The sequence below is a fragment of the Zeugodacus cucurbitae genome, chromosome 2 (genome assembly GCF_028554725.1).
Source record: "Zeugodacus cucurbitae isolate PBARC_wt_2022May chromosome 2, idZeuCucr1.2, whole genome shotgun sequence".
NCBI lineage: Eukaryota > Metazoa > Arthropoda > Insecta > Diptera > Tephritidae > Zeugodacus > Zeugodacus cucurbitae.
Window position 1 is genome coordinate 73,656,728 of NC_071667.1, and position 14,318 is coordinate 73,671,045.

Genomic DNA, 14,318 nt, shown 5'->3' on the forward strand with positions numbered 1-14,318 from the left:
CCTTATATTGCATGAAGAGTAAAGGGTGTAATCCAATATTTCAGTCAAGGATTTGTATTAGAACTTTCTTACACATATTTATTTTTGACCTTGCAGAAAATATTGTACTCCGATGAACTATTTAATACTAACCAATAGAAAACATTGAAGTCATATGGTTAGAGACTACTCTGCCACTTGGACTTCTTAGTGGGTTAACTATAGTACTTAACTAACTAATATCTAACTCACATGTACTTTAGAGCCTTAAATAAGCACAGGATATAAAAAACTATAATGATTAATACACAACAACACTTCCGCATACCCATATTGGTATCTTAACTCACCCATCAGCGCTGTGATGAATTGCTGCCGCTTCATAATATTTATGCATAACAAAATGTTTGCGCAATACTTCTTTCAAGTAAGATGGTAATCGGTGTTGGCAGTGAGGTATTAAATTTATGAGCACACATAATTTGCATATGTTACTCGGATGACACACAACACACAGATTTACTAACAAAACAACAACAACAACAAAACCAACTAGCAACATCTACAACACCAACAAAGCGAGGCTACATCTAATACCAACAAAACATATTATATACGCGCAGCAATAACTATGGCAACAACAACCACATGGTGTAATTAATCACTGTGCAACTGATTGTTTAGCGGAAATGCCTTTAACGTGGCGCAAACGGCTGCATAAGCAGTTAAATACATTTGAGCACACACACATATCTACCTACAGCTTTGTGGTAAATTAATGAATCCAACAATAACACATACATACATACATACAAGCACATATGTGTGCTTAACGGTGATACAATCTGTTGGCTCAACTTTCTAACAGCAGCGACATTTGTTAATGAGCAGAGCAAAGTTAGCATCGTTAACTGAAATTGTCATAATTTCATAATTTCATAATTTTTCTGTGTTTGCCAAAGCCAACAACAAAAACAACGCTGCAAAGCAACTAATATAAAATGAAATTAGATAATCCATTTTTGTTGTTTGGTTGGTTTTGTTGGGAGTTTGCAAAGCGGAAGATTAATTAGTATTTTTGAAACAGTGAAAATCTGTTGTAAACTCGCTGCCAACAAACAAACCTTTGAATATTGGTGATGATAAATTATCTGCATGTGTAGTAGTATACACTGTATATATCCAACTGTGTGTGGGTTAAGGGCGCTTCTAGTGAGCATATGTGGTACTTTTTTGCTTTCTTTTCGATCATAACTGTGATTTTTTGTTAATATTTAAAAGTTTTGATTTGATGTTTAAGATTTAAAATATTTTTAAAAAGTTATAGATTGAGACATACCTCGAAGAGACCTTTAAACTTAAGATTGTAATTAAATTATATAATAATAATATATAGTCCCTAAAACTAGACCTCTTAAATTAGAGTGAAACGTTTATCTGATCTGAAACTATATTTAAAGTTTTTATATTGATGAAAGGAAAAAAAGCTCAACCAAATGCAAAATAACCGAAAATTATTACAAACAACAAATATTTAAACTTTTTCGTAGCGCCTTAGTGTAGGCGTATCACAAAAAGTGTTGCCTACATTTAGGGTGAGCATGGAAACTATACAAGAAAAAGCTAATTTTGACTTCGAACGTATTATGAAAGCTTCAGTAGTCACATACAGAGCAAACAGAGCTGCTAATTAATGATTAAATATATTGAAAAAATATTAAGTTTATATTTGTATTTTTTGATTAACATGTTTTTATAAATATACACTACCAAAAAAACATGTTTAATTTATTAAATATAAAAATAAAAATAGCAGAAAAAAATTTGTTAGTTTACTCATTAAAATTGCACAAACAAAAATTTAAACAGACTTAAAGCTTACTGTGCCGTTGTTGTCAATAAATTGCTTTGGAAAAGCAACAAATTTTAATGGCTTACAACAACACAGCAACATTTATCAGTTGCATGTAAAAGTATGTAACTCATTATGATGGGCATAAAAATTAATTAATAATATAATCAACGCATCAGCAGATTTTCATTTTTTACAACTTGCCAACTTTAATGGCTTATAGCTGCGTATATATTTTTTTTATGAAATATGTGTGCATGTGTCGCTTTGCGTATTAATTATTATTATTTTCACCTTTATTAATCATATTCATATATTATTTATTTACATTGACTTAAATGGTGGCACTATACACAGCATATGCGTTTGATTGTTTACATAACAAAGCGCACACGCACACATACACAATATATAGTAAGGGCTCATAAAGTCACTTGCAAACTAGCTACAAACTGTTATGTGTGTCTTGGTCAAATGCCATTGGCCGTCAATGCGTAGTTGTTTTAAATGAATTCATAACATCATCCATCAAGCAATCAAAAGTCAATGTAATATGTAGTTAAGCTGCCAGCGATCAGCGTGTATAGCGCGCAACGCACCACACTCAACGTCCATCAATTACATAAATAATACACGAGTATGTAGTAATGATTACATTGCGCCCTGCAGGTAAATTATAAATTGCTGAAATTCAGCAACTTCGCTAAGACGCAGACAGCTGCTGCAATGAAAATTGAATCACATGCCGGAGGATATGAAATGGAATGAGGTTTTCAGCGAAGCTTTAGGTATTCAAAACAAAAGAAAATGCCTTAATCGTAATCACAACAGTCAGATAAAGGTTTCATATTCAATATTCGAGCACATTGTACACCACTGGATGTAATCTCAATATGAAAGCTTTAGTTAAAGCTTAATCACTAATGAAAGCTCACTCCTTTATTATTCAATTTAACAAGAGTTGTTAATATTATTGATAATTTTCCTGAATTGGTCTATACAAATTTATTTTAGAAGCTAATTTTTAGAAAGCTCTAGTAAATGCTAAATTCCCAGTGAAAGATTAATTGTTTACTAATAAATTATAATAGTTACTAATAAATTTTAGTAGTAAATCAATATTATTGACACGATTTCTCAGATCTATTAAAATATATTTTAGAATATTATTTTTTTGAAAATTCTAGTGAAAGCTTAATCGCCAATGAAAGCTTATTTGGTTAATATTCAATTTAAAAAGAGGTGTTAATATTATTGAGAAATTTTCTTAATTTTTTAAGCTAATTTTTCGAAAGCTCTAGTGAAAGCTTAATAGTTTAATATTATAAATTTAAATTCGTTTTAAGAAGAGATAACAATTTAGCTCGATTGGTCTATAATTATATATATGAAAGCACTAGTGAAAGCTTAATTCTCAGTGAAAGTTTAATTGTTATATATTCAATTTATAAAGAGGTGTTAATGTTAATGAGAACTTTTCTCAATCGGTCTATAAAAAAATATTTTATAAGTTTATTTTTCCAAAGCTCTAGTAAAAGCTTGATCCCCAGTAAAAGCTTCATTGTTTAGTACTCAATTTAAGAATAGCAATTCATATTGTTAACTTTTTTTCAATCGGTCTACAAAAATTAATTTTAAAAGCTTGTTCATTGAAAGCTTGATTCTAAGTGAAGGCTTAATATTTAATTTAAGGGAAAGAGTCAATACTATACACATTTTCAGCAATCGGCCTTTAAAAATTAGTTGTAAATGAGCTGAAAGCTTTCTTCAAGCTTTTGCCAGTAACACTGAACTGTGACCTCAATATATGAATATAACTCTATTAACTTGTACTTAATTTTCGTATTTAAATTACATTAAATTACTTTATTTATTTGATATTTTCAATCTATAAGCATCCCTGCAAGGTCATATCCCTTTAATTTGCTTATGTGACTGTTTGGCTTGGCGTTTATGGGCGCTTGTAACTGACATGTTTACCAACGGCTCCGTGTCATCACTTATAAATCGCATATATTTCGTTCAAAATTTGGCTTAATGCTGCACACACACACACATACACATACTCACAGGCATATATATAATATATATATATATATATATATATATATTTCTGTATGACGAAATACCTTTTATCTCATCAGCGCTGAGTTGCTGCGCCGCTCGCGCCACTTAAATGCAATTTAACGTTAATTACTTAATGCGAACGCATAAATAATAATAAACAATGAGTTCAACAATGGAAAAGCGCAGTTATTTTATTTTATTTTTTATACACATTATTTTCATTCTTATTTCGGTTTTTTATTTCCGTCATAAATTTCACTATAAATGAGCGTTAAATTGCATTTACTCATCAACGATAAAAGCTGCGAGCGGAAACAAGCATATTATATATACATGTGTATATATATGTGTGTGTGTTGCACATAAATTCAGCTGCGTGGAAGGCATTTATATTATGCCGACATGCCTTACACCGTTCACTCAGCACTCAATCGCTACGGTCAAGACTTGAACGCTTTCGGCCACTTTTCGTCCACCCAGGCGTATGAGTGATATTTTGTAAGGCGCTCACTCGCCCATAGCCACAGCGCCGTATAAATGCATTTGTGCTGCTGAAATTTTATGAAATTTATATTCCATTGAAATATTTACCTGCGGTTTAAGATTGCTGCAGGCAATTCCACAACATACGCACATCCAGCCTGCGAGCCTCCGAGTCTTCGCCTAAGGTTGTTGTAGCATTTAAAGTCCACGGCCAGTACAGCTGCGACTGCAGCAGCGACGCCAGCTTTACGTTTGCGGCGGCGGCGTTGAGTGCCCTCGAGCGCACGTGTGAAGTGCACATTCGTTTGGCTGTGAGCGATTTTGCGTAAAAAAAATTTACGCCAGCCTCTTAACGCGCGCACACACACACACACTTGCAAACGTCGTTGCTCGTTTCACGCCTTTTTGTACTATTATTTATGTATTTATTTATTTATATATATATTTATATTTTTAATGCATTTAAAACGCATAAGCATGCACACATTCTCAACGGCAGCAGCAGAAAAAAATAAGAGTTAAGTGGATGCATTGCTGCCTTTGGCCCTGAGTCGCCCTTTTGCACTCGCTGGTGCAGCGATGCAGTGCATATCCTCTCAACGACCAATGCACAAGGGCAAAACGCTTGCTTGCCTGCTTATATGCGGCAAATATATGTGTGTGCGTGTGAAACTTTAAATGCTGCTGCATAATACTTTAAACTGCATAAGTTCACGTGTATCCATAACTGTCAGTAAGAATTTCAGCAAAGCTCTAACATCGTTTACTTTATAAGGCACCTAAAGGTGCACACACACACACACATACAGACCTAAGTACTTAAATACCTAAATAACTACGAGAGTATGCAAATGTGCTGCTATACTTAGACACGCACATATATTCAGTTGTGTGTTCTCCTCTTTGCTGCTCTCACCTCTTCCACCTCCTCTCTTTTCCTTTTCATGCAAATGTTGTGAAAACATCACCATCACCTTTTACTGGGTCACATGTGCACATCTGGAAATCCACTTACATTTGAATTTGCATTGTTGTTGGCATTTCATGGTCACTGCACGTTCGTATGATAATTTGCATTGCTCATACGCCCTGTACCTCCGTCGCCGTGTACTCAAGCGGTGCTTACCACAAAAGCTCAGCTTCGTTGGCGTCGTAGTAATGAGCTGTAGGGGCTTATGCATAGAATTGATGCACTCTAAATAGAAAAATTGCGTATATTAAATGGTATTCGTCTGCAAATCTATTTTATTTAGCTGCAGTATGGATACAATGCTTTACCAAGGGATGATATTTCAATGCGATATAAAAGTGAATATGATTATTTATCTGCACTTTATACTATTTTCATTCGTGCTAAAAACGATTGTTACGACCCTTTTTATGTATTATTTTTATAATAACGTTCAAAAAAATATATTTTCTAAAGCTTATTTGTCTAGAGTCCACACTCTCGGTGAAGACCCACACTATCTTAAAGCTGATGTATGTATGTGATTGGTGTTGCACCGTTTGGCCGGTTATAGCCGAATCGATAAGAGCGCGCCACTCCTCTCTTTCCCTCGCTGTTCGGCGCCTGTTGGAGATCCCAAGTGTAACCAGGTCGCTCTCCACCTGGTCCCTCTAACGGAGTGGAGGCCTTCCCCTTCCTCGGCTTCCTACGGCGGGTACTGCATCGAACACTTTCAGGGCTGGAGTGTTTTCGTCCATTCGGACAACATGACCTAGCCAGCGTAGCCGCTGTCTTTTTATTCGCTGAACTAAGTCAATGTCGTCGTATAACTCGTACAGCTCATCGTTCCATCGTCTGCGGTAATCGCCGTTGCCAATGTTCTGAGGACCGTAAATCTTGCGCCAAATTTTCTTCCCAAAAACTCCTAGTGTCGTCTCATCTGATGTTGACATCGTCCACGCTTCTGCATCATAAATCAGGACGGGAATGTTAAGCGACTTGTAGAGTTTGATTTTGGTTCGTTGAGAGAGGACTTAACTTTTCAAATGCCTACTCAGTTCAAAGTAGCCACTGTTGGCAAGAGTGATTCTTCTCTGGATTTCGAGGCTGACATTGTTATTGATGCTGTTACACAACACTATGAGTAAAGACCATTAAACTGACTATGCTTATGATGGTGGTCTAAATAGTACATAGCCATAGTTTAAAAAAATGTGGGGTGAACCGTTGTTTTGTTTGATATTTATAAGAAATCTGCAGTGTCTGCGAATTTAAAGAAATGGAGAAAAAGAACAAAAATTAAAGGAAATCGAGTCGTAAAAGCCAAAGACTTCAATGCAATAAACGGTGACTCTTCACATCTTTCATTTCCTTTGATAACCACTGTCAAATTGGTTCCAAAACGATAGACCGGTTTTAATAAGCCACGCCCAGATGATCCGAAAAGGTGTCGTATGTATCTCACTTATTTTATTATGGATCTTCTCGGGATGTTTTTTCTTAAATCATGGTTTTGTTTAATGATTTTATGAGATAGCTAGTCAAACTTGTGGGGAATTGAGTTTAAATGGGCAAAACACAATACTATAACGATTACCCAGCCTCCATATTCACCAGACATTACTTCGAGTGACTTTTTCCTATTTCCAAAAATAAGGAGAACCTTGAAAGGGCGTCGTTTTACAAGCATATGAAAAATCGCTGAAAAAAGCGCTGGCATATGTGCATAAAATCGAATATTCGACTATTTTATAGGCGATAACATTAATGTAGACGAATGAATAAATATTTTTTTCAAAAAAACGAAAATTCCCGTTATTTTTTGAACACACATTTTATATCTTACTTTGAAACACGCGATTCCTTTTCATAATTTTTCATGACTTTAACGGTGGTATTTTTTCGAAAAAAGGTTTATATAATTTAAGTAATTAGGAAAAGCAAAAATCAAATAGACTAACGTAACTTAAAGCCCTACAGCATCAAACTTAAGTATTTTGCTATCAACACGACACTAAAATGCACAATTCTCCTGCCTACATTATAAAATTAATGAGCAAATTCAGAAAGCGAAGTAGTTGATGCAGGCTGCCAAAATTCTCCCTCATACTGCCGCTCCACTCCACTGCCACTTTCCACACAGCTACGATAGGTATATTGGCAAGACAATTGAGCAGTTAGTGAAGCGGCCAATCAGCGCTGACCAAAAGCTGCAGACCGAACGACAGTAATGCAAGAGGACAATGTGGTGGTGCTACAGGCCCTTAATAACTAAGTGGCAGTAATATGTGGCAGGCATCTGTTTTGGTGCTACTCATCCTCATCGTCATCGTCATCATCATCAGTTGAAGTCATCATGCATTCGTCTGTGTCAACTCATTTGTATATGTCGACGACCGTATTCGGGTGAATACGAGTACGAAATGCATATACCGTTAAAATTACCGTTGCGCTTGCATGCTCTCAGATAAGTGCAAGTGAAGTGTATTGAGGTGAAGTATACGTGACGTTGTCCGCTTGATATGCGCAACGGACAACAAACTTCAAGCAACAACAACAAATACACAGGCACATACATATGTATGTGGATTCATGCCTGCATGCCAATATGCCAAATGTGATGTAATAAAATGACAAGCGGCAGCTACTTGGCTAGCCAGCTGCCTCTCTGCCCGGCTGCCTGATTGTGGTCGCCTGGCGATTGGGCCACTAAGCCATACAGTCAGCCGACCAGCCAGCCAGCCATATCTGCAACTAATTTGCTACTACATTTGCTCGCTAGCTCACTAACTGCTACTAGAGCTGCTGCTGCTGGTGTTGCTGTTGTTGTTGGTGTTTGCGGCCGAGGCAAATGTAAATTAGCAGCAGTTGAGCAAATTGCACACTTCATTGTTTCGGGCGACACATACTCATATCGCCATCACACACACAGACCCACACGCATGCACAACGAGAATATGGACGCCGCCGCCAGCAACTAACTGGACACACAACGGCACTTTCGAGTGGCTGCTCTGTGTGGTGTTTAATGTGCTAATGCCACACGACACTTACAAAGGCAGCTCCGCCAGCTCAAGGCCTGGCCATGTCTGGCCAGAAAGTTCTACACACACACACACTCTCTCACTCCGTCTACACTCTCCTCTTGTGCATATATTTAATGAGTGCATTGGCAAAGATTATGTTAATTTTATGTAGCATAAAATTGTTGCAAGTTGCAAACAGCCATTGTACGGTGTAATGCGGAGATTTTGGCTCGTCAACTGTACTGTGTGCCAGTGTGCAATAATTGATGATTAATTAGGCAAATGAATGACGATTTGGGCAATTAAGGAGTGTGTTGCGTGTGCAGCATTCTAATGCTTTTTACACAGTCAATCGCACACACACGCAACACAGCTCTGTGCATTTAAATAAATTATAATTTATTAAGACATTTCGTATTTTCAACATGAATGAACTGCGCTGTCAAACTGTTAAAGACGCTTGACAAATTGATCCATGTAATTGTGTGGGGATTAATGTGTTTTTAGTTCAATTAAATTATTGTGAATCTCAAACTGCTATATAACAATTCGAAAATATTTGATTTTAGGAATAATGAGTAGATGTAATATAATAAAGAAAGAATATTAAACAATAATGTAAAGAATTGGAGCTATTAAAAGATCTTTTTGAGATTGGTTTTGGACAGTACTCGAATCGTAGTGCTAGTAATATCAAAACGTAGCACCTAAAGCTTATACAAATTCGCTAGTACGGAATCATTGTTAAGGAAGAATTGAAGTGAGGACCACAATTTTTGTATATCAATTACCAAATGGATGATAATCACATCTTTCTCACAAAATAAGCTTTATATAATGTTGAAAACAGTCGTACATACAATCATACAAGGTGTGTTCAAAAAATAACGGGAATTTCAAAATTTCCAAAAGTCCAATTGTAAAAATGTTTTTCTCTGAAGTACGATACAATTTTCGGAGGTATTCATTGCTTACTTTGTCTGTATCAGCCTCTAAGGTTAGATGTGTTTTAAGAGCTTGGCCATTTTCCGTTGGTTAAATGCTTACACTTCGTTGGTTGTTCGTGAATTCTTGTCCAAATACCGCAATGATGCCCCAATATTCGCCAGACTTGGCTTCATGTGACTTTTTCCTATTCCCAAAAATAAAAAGAACCTTAAAGACCCCTCGTTTTACAAGCATAGCGGACATTAAAAGCGCATCGCTGAATAAGCTAAGTGTTTGAGAAGGGTTTCGACTATTAGAAGAAGCGCTGGCGTAAATGCATAATACCATACATACGTACTAGGCGACATTAATATAGACAACTTAATAAATATTAAAAAACGCAAATGCCCACTATATTTTTCTAACATATGTATTACAACAAAAGTTTTTATTGTTAAAAAATAGAATAGAAAAATATATATATCAATTCAAAATTTTCAACTAGCTTTAATTTTAAGTGGATAAATTAGTATCCAATGAAAATCGTTTTCGTGCGACACATGAAAATTCATGGGGTACCACACCACACGATTTACGCATTTTAATAAAATAAAATCATTTTATAGAATAAAAAACAAGCAGATAACAATAAAAATCTGCGAGGCACATATTCGTACCATTTGAACAGTGCCACGTCGCAAAAAATCGCTAAATATAAAAACCGAAATAAGTCGCAAAACCTTTCGGGAACAGTAAACAATTTAATATATTCGCGATTTACACCAGTTTATAACAAAAATCGTGCTCGGCACACGGGGAAGGTTTTCGTCAAAACCGCTTGGCAGCCAATGTGATAGACAATAGCGGTCTAAAGTTCATAAATAGTAAGCCTAATGATAAAACTTTCTTTTCGAGAAGATATTCAGTGAAGCTCGTTAGTAGCCTCTCACTGCCCATAGAATCCGTACGCAGTCTTACGATTCTTGTTAAACAATTTTAAGAGTCTCTTTACGTGGTGCTGCTTCCAATCGTCTAAACACTTCTCAAATTCGATCTTGGGGATTGCCTTTAACCCGGTACTGCCCAGAACTTTTTACTTTCCAGAGTTTTCTGAAATGAAATACACCTATGTATTTTGACCGCCTGAGCACGAAAATGAATATAGAAATTTTCCGGGAAATGCGGACAATCACAGCACAAGAACATACACAGTCAACCAGCCATCAGTTGATTGCGCCAGCATGCTGGTGAAATGTATTGTCCGCTTAACAGTCAGTTGCTGTCAGACAGTCTTCCGGAAAAACATCGAAAAAATGTAGTACATTTTTAAGGAACTTTCTTTGAGGAAAAAATTTCTCAACTAGAATACTAAAGTCTTAAGGGTTCTACTAGACATAAGTCGGTTTGTAAGTAGTTGGATGTTTTTTTCTCGATCAATATTTTGTCTAGTATTCAGAGGCTAACAGCAAACATTGTAGTATTGATTTAATGAATTTATGATGAAAATTTAATGAAAAGATTGCTTGTATAAGAACCACAACAGTTTTAGTTCGCAAAGGCGTTTTTAACTATTTTTTCTTATGAAATATTTTCAACACGTGTAATCAGAATTTACAATAACTTACATAGTATATGATAAGTAGTGACAACCAAATGAAGATATGTTGCATTTAAAATTATTATTCATCAAATAGAAGCTCAGATGGCTATGTAACTCTCCACTTAGCTTGGCTACTTAATTATCTAACCGTGAATAAAAATCTGATTGTTGAGCATTCAACTTGCGTGCTTGCATGCGGTATCTACTGACAGTTACATTCCACAGCAATTACGTGAGAGCTCTGCAAACAAACTTACAAAATTAATAAAAATAAAAAATCGGATTGCTAATTAAATATTTCGTATGCCGCAAAATCTTTTATCATATTAGCGCATATGATACCAGAAAAAAACTGTACAACTAGTGCAGCAATAACATTTAATAAATATGATTATCAGCTTCACTGACTTAATTGTAGTGTTTTATTGTAATTTTTATAATTTTTTTGTTGTATTTTTTTTAAGATTTTTTTTGTACTTTTTAATGCAGTTTTTGCGAATTCCCTGCGTACGTAACCGCTCATTAACCGAACAAGTGCAGTGATGTGTCGCTCGACAAGCTCTTAGCAACGCCAATTAATCACTTTACGCAACTAAACTTGCTGCGTTGTTTCACATATACTGCATATGCATGCATGCTCCATTACGTAACTATTAATTTACGCGCTTTTTTTCGCTTTCAGGTTTTGCGTAGAAATTTTCATTTTAAAAATGTTTTGTTTTTTCCAAATGATTTTCACTTTTAAATAACATTGCACCAATCAATTTGTTACGAACTTTTTCTGTTCGGCACTTTTTGCCATTAATATGTCATTAAATACACCGAAAAAAAACTTCTTTAATATTTATGTGCGTGCTTAAGTAGCATAATTAATTAAATATATTGAACCTATGTGTCTATATAAATAGTTTAAAAACATGTTACAGATATACGATAGGCGGTTGTTGTGCTTGCAAAAAGCGGCAAAGCAAATATTTTTCAACCGTAAAACTGCGCTTCACAGTTATAAATTTCAATGAAAAAGGCGAAAGTTATGGCGCTGGAAAGCTTTTTTTTGCAACAATTTTTAATTAAAAAATTTATGGCGACAATCACTAGTCGGTCAGTAGTGGCGCCACTTCCATTAAGCATACACACAGGCGCGGAGGCATTCAAAAAGCAAAAAAACAGAAATGCAAGTTGTTGAGTAATCCTATTTGACAGGGCTTTGGTCATGCCTTCGCATTTAATTCGCTTAATTTTTATACGCATTTTGCAATGCGTTTTTTGTTCGAGGTCCTGCAAAACATCCAGCGAAATTATGTATAAAGTAATGGATACAAATGTATATATATAGATTTATATATGTATCAAGTGTTGCCATTTAGGAAATTGTACTCAAGAGAATTAAAGAGAAGAAAAAACTGCAAACAATTTCGTTAAATCTTAGTTTTTTAAATGTTTGTACCAATTTTCATTGAAAATATACATTATTGCGCCTAAATGTAGACAAAGTGTCGTTTAAGATTTTTGAAATGAAAGTTCGAAATTCTAAAAAAATTTTGTCTTTATACTTTCAACTAGTATAAAAAAAAAAATTAAAAATAAAAATTTCAAATAAAATCCACCAGTCATTTGGAGAGCTTATTTTACATTATCCTTAAATATCATAACTACTAAAAGTAACACAAGTTATGTTAGTTACTTTTAAAAGCCATAAATTTCCTACCGGGTACTTTTTTATTATATCACAGTATGAGTTTCCATATTAAATGATTTTCGAGCTATTTAATATTATTATTATATTTATGGATTCGTTGCGTATAGGCGCCATCATTGCTGTGGTTATCGCTAAAACTGTATCGTTAGAAAATAATGAATTGCAAAGGTAAACAAATTAGAACCCGTAATTAAAAGGAAATCATAAATCAGAAAATGAATTATATAAGTTAGGTGAATTCACTTTTTCCTGATTAATATTTTATTAAAATAGTGTTGGTGTCTTTGATTGAACAATTTATTTCTCATGGAAGCACTTTATTAATTGCTCAACTGAGTACAAAAACAAAACGTGCCGATAAATAATAACAGAATTGTCGAAAGATTATAAAAAATATTGATTTTTATTACACAAACTACAATAGCATAAAAGTAAATTGAGATTTCCGAAATAATTGACTGCCTTCAAAAAATTGGTCAAGGCTTGAGGTGCTCCATATTTTTGTTTGGGTCTAGTTTTGATTACAGAAAATACGAACATACGTAAAGAGGCTATACCAGTGTAAACCTTGAAAAATTAGACGATTTTCGTGAATATTTGTTAAAAGAAAGTACTCGATCGAGTGTTTCGAAGTTCAGTTTATCTTCAGCTATATTTTAAGCTTTTTTATTTACAAAAATATTGAAAAATAAAGGACTTACGTGTTGCCTTCGAAGATGCCAAAAAAAGTTCCCCAACTACTGACATGATTCCTGCCGAATGAGTAGCTGAAACCAAAAAAAAATCAAGAATGTTATTAAAGTTGAAAGTATTTTCTATAAAATAACCAAAGATTTTTGAACAATATCAAAAATTAACAAACTGCCGTAGTTCTGAAAAAAGTGTCGTTTTCTTAGGTAAAAACATTGTCGATTTTTAATGCCAAATAAATACATAGTCGATTAGCCAATTTCTCGTTGAGTTATGATGTCAGCAATTTTGAAAAAATGTCGTTAAAGAGAAAAACGCGTTTAAAGTTTCCACTCTAACTGCTTGTACCTGCGAGCGGTCGCTCTTTAGAACGCTGCCATTCACAAACTATTCAAGACAGACGGATGACAGACGTTTAAGTGGCTGTGGTTATCGCTTTCCTGGACCTTCCATACTGGCATACAAGTGTTACATATTCAAAAATCGATTTTTCTATTTGCTTTTTCAAAGACTTTCAAAAATAACCTGTGAAAACAGCAAGGTCGTATGTATCCCTCTTTAAATGTTTTATTTGGCACTACCTCGGTGAACTCCACACAAATATAAATTATATGTAAACTTATATTATATTTATATTAAATAAAAAGCAAAAAATAAAAAAAATTAATTTGCGCCCAACGTGGGGCTCGAACCCACGACCCTGAGATTAAGAGTCTCATGCTCTACCGACTGAGCTAGCCGGGCTGTTGAGATTTGGTGTCAAATGTACTATTTAACTCGCCACTGAGCAAGTAAGTAAATTATTTACATTTATTTTTGTTGTGATCAGTACTATTTATAGATCATCACCATGCTGCCATATCGACTGAAAACATAACCTTAAAGTGATTAAAATAAACACGCGGCTTAGTTAAATATAGTATTCATTCTAATTATATTTTACAATTAATGCTAATAATATATACAAAAATTCGATGTTTCAACAGGAACTAATATTAAATGTTTTTTTTTTTATATCTTCTCATTCTGAAATCAAAATCAAAAAT

The 14,318-nt window shown here is 34.6% G+C and overlaps 1 non-coding gene across 1 annotated transcript; it reads right to left on the reverse strand.

Annotated features, from left to right (window-relative positions):
* Nucleotides 1-13,943: 13,943 nt before the first annotated feature.
* Trnak-cuu (transfer RNA lysine (anticodon CUU)) lies at nt 13,944-14,016 on the reverse strand. Its single transcript has one exon. It is a non-coding gene; the product is annotated as a tRNA-Lys (tRNA).
* Nucleotides 14,017-14,318: the final 302 nt, after the last annotated feature.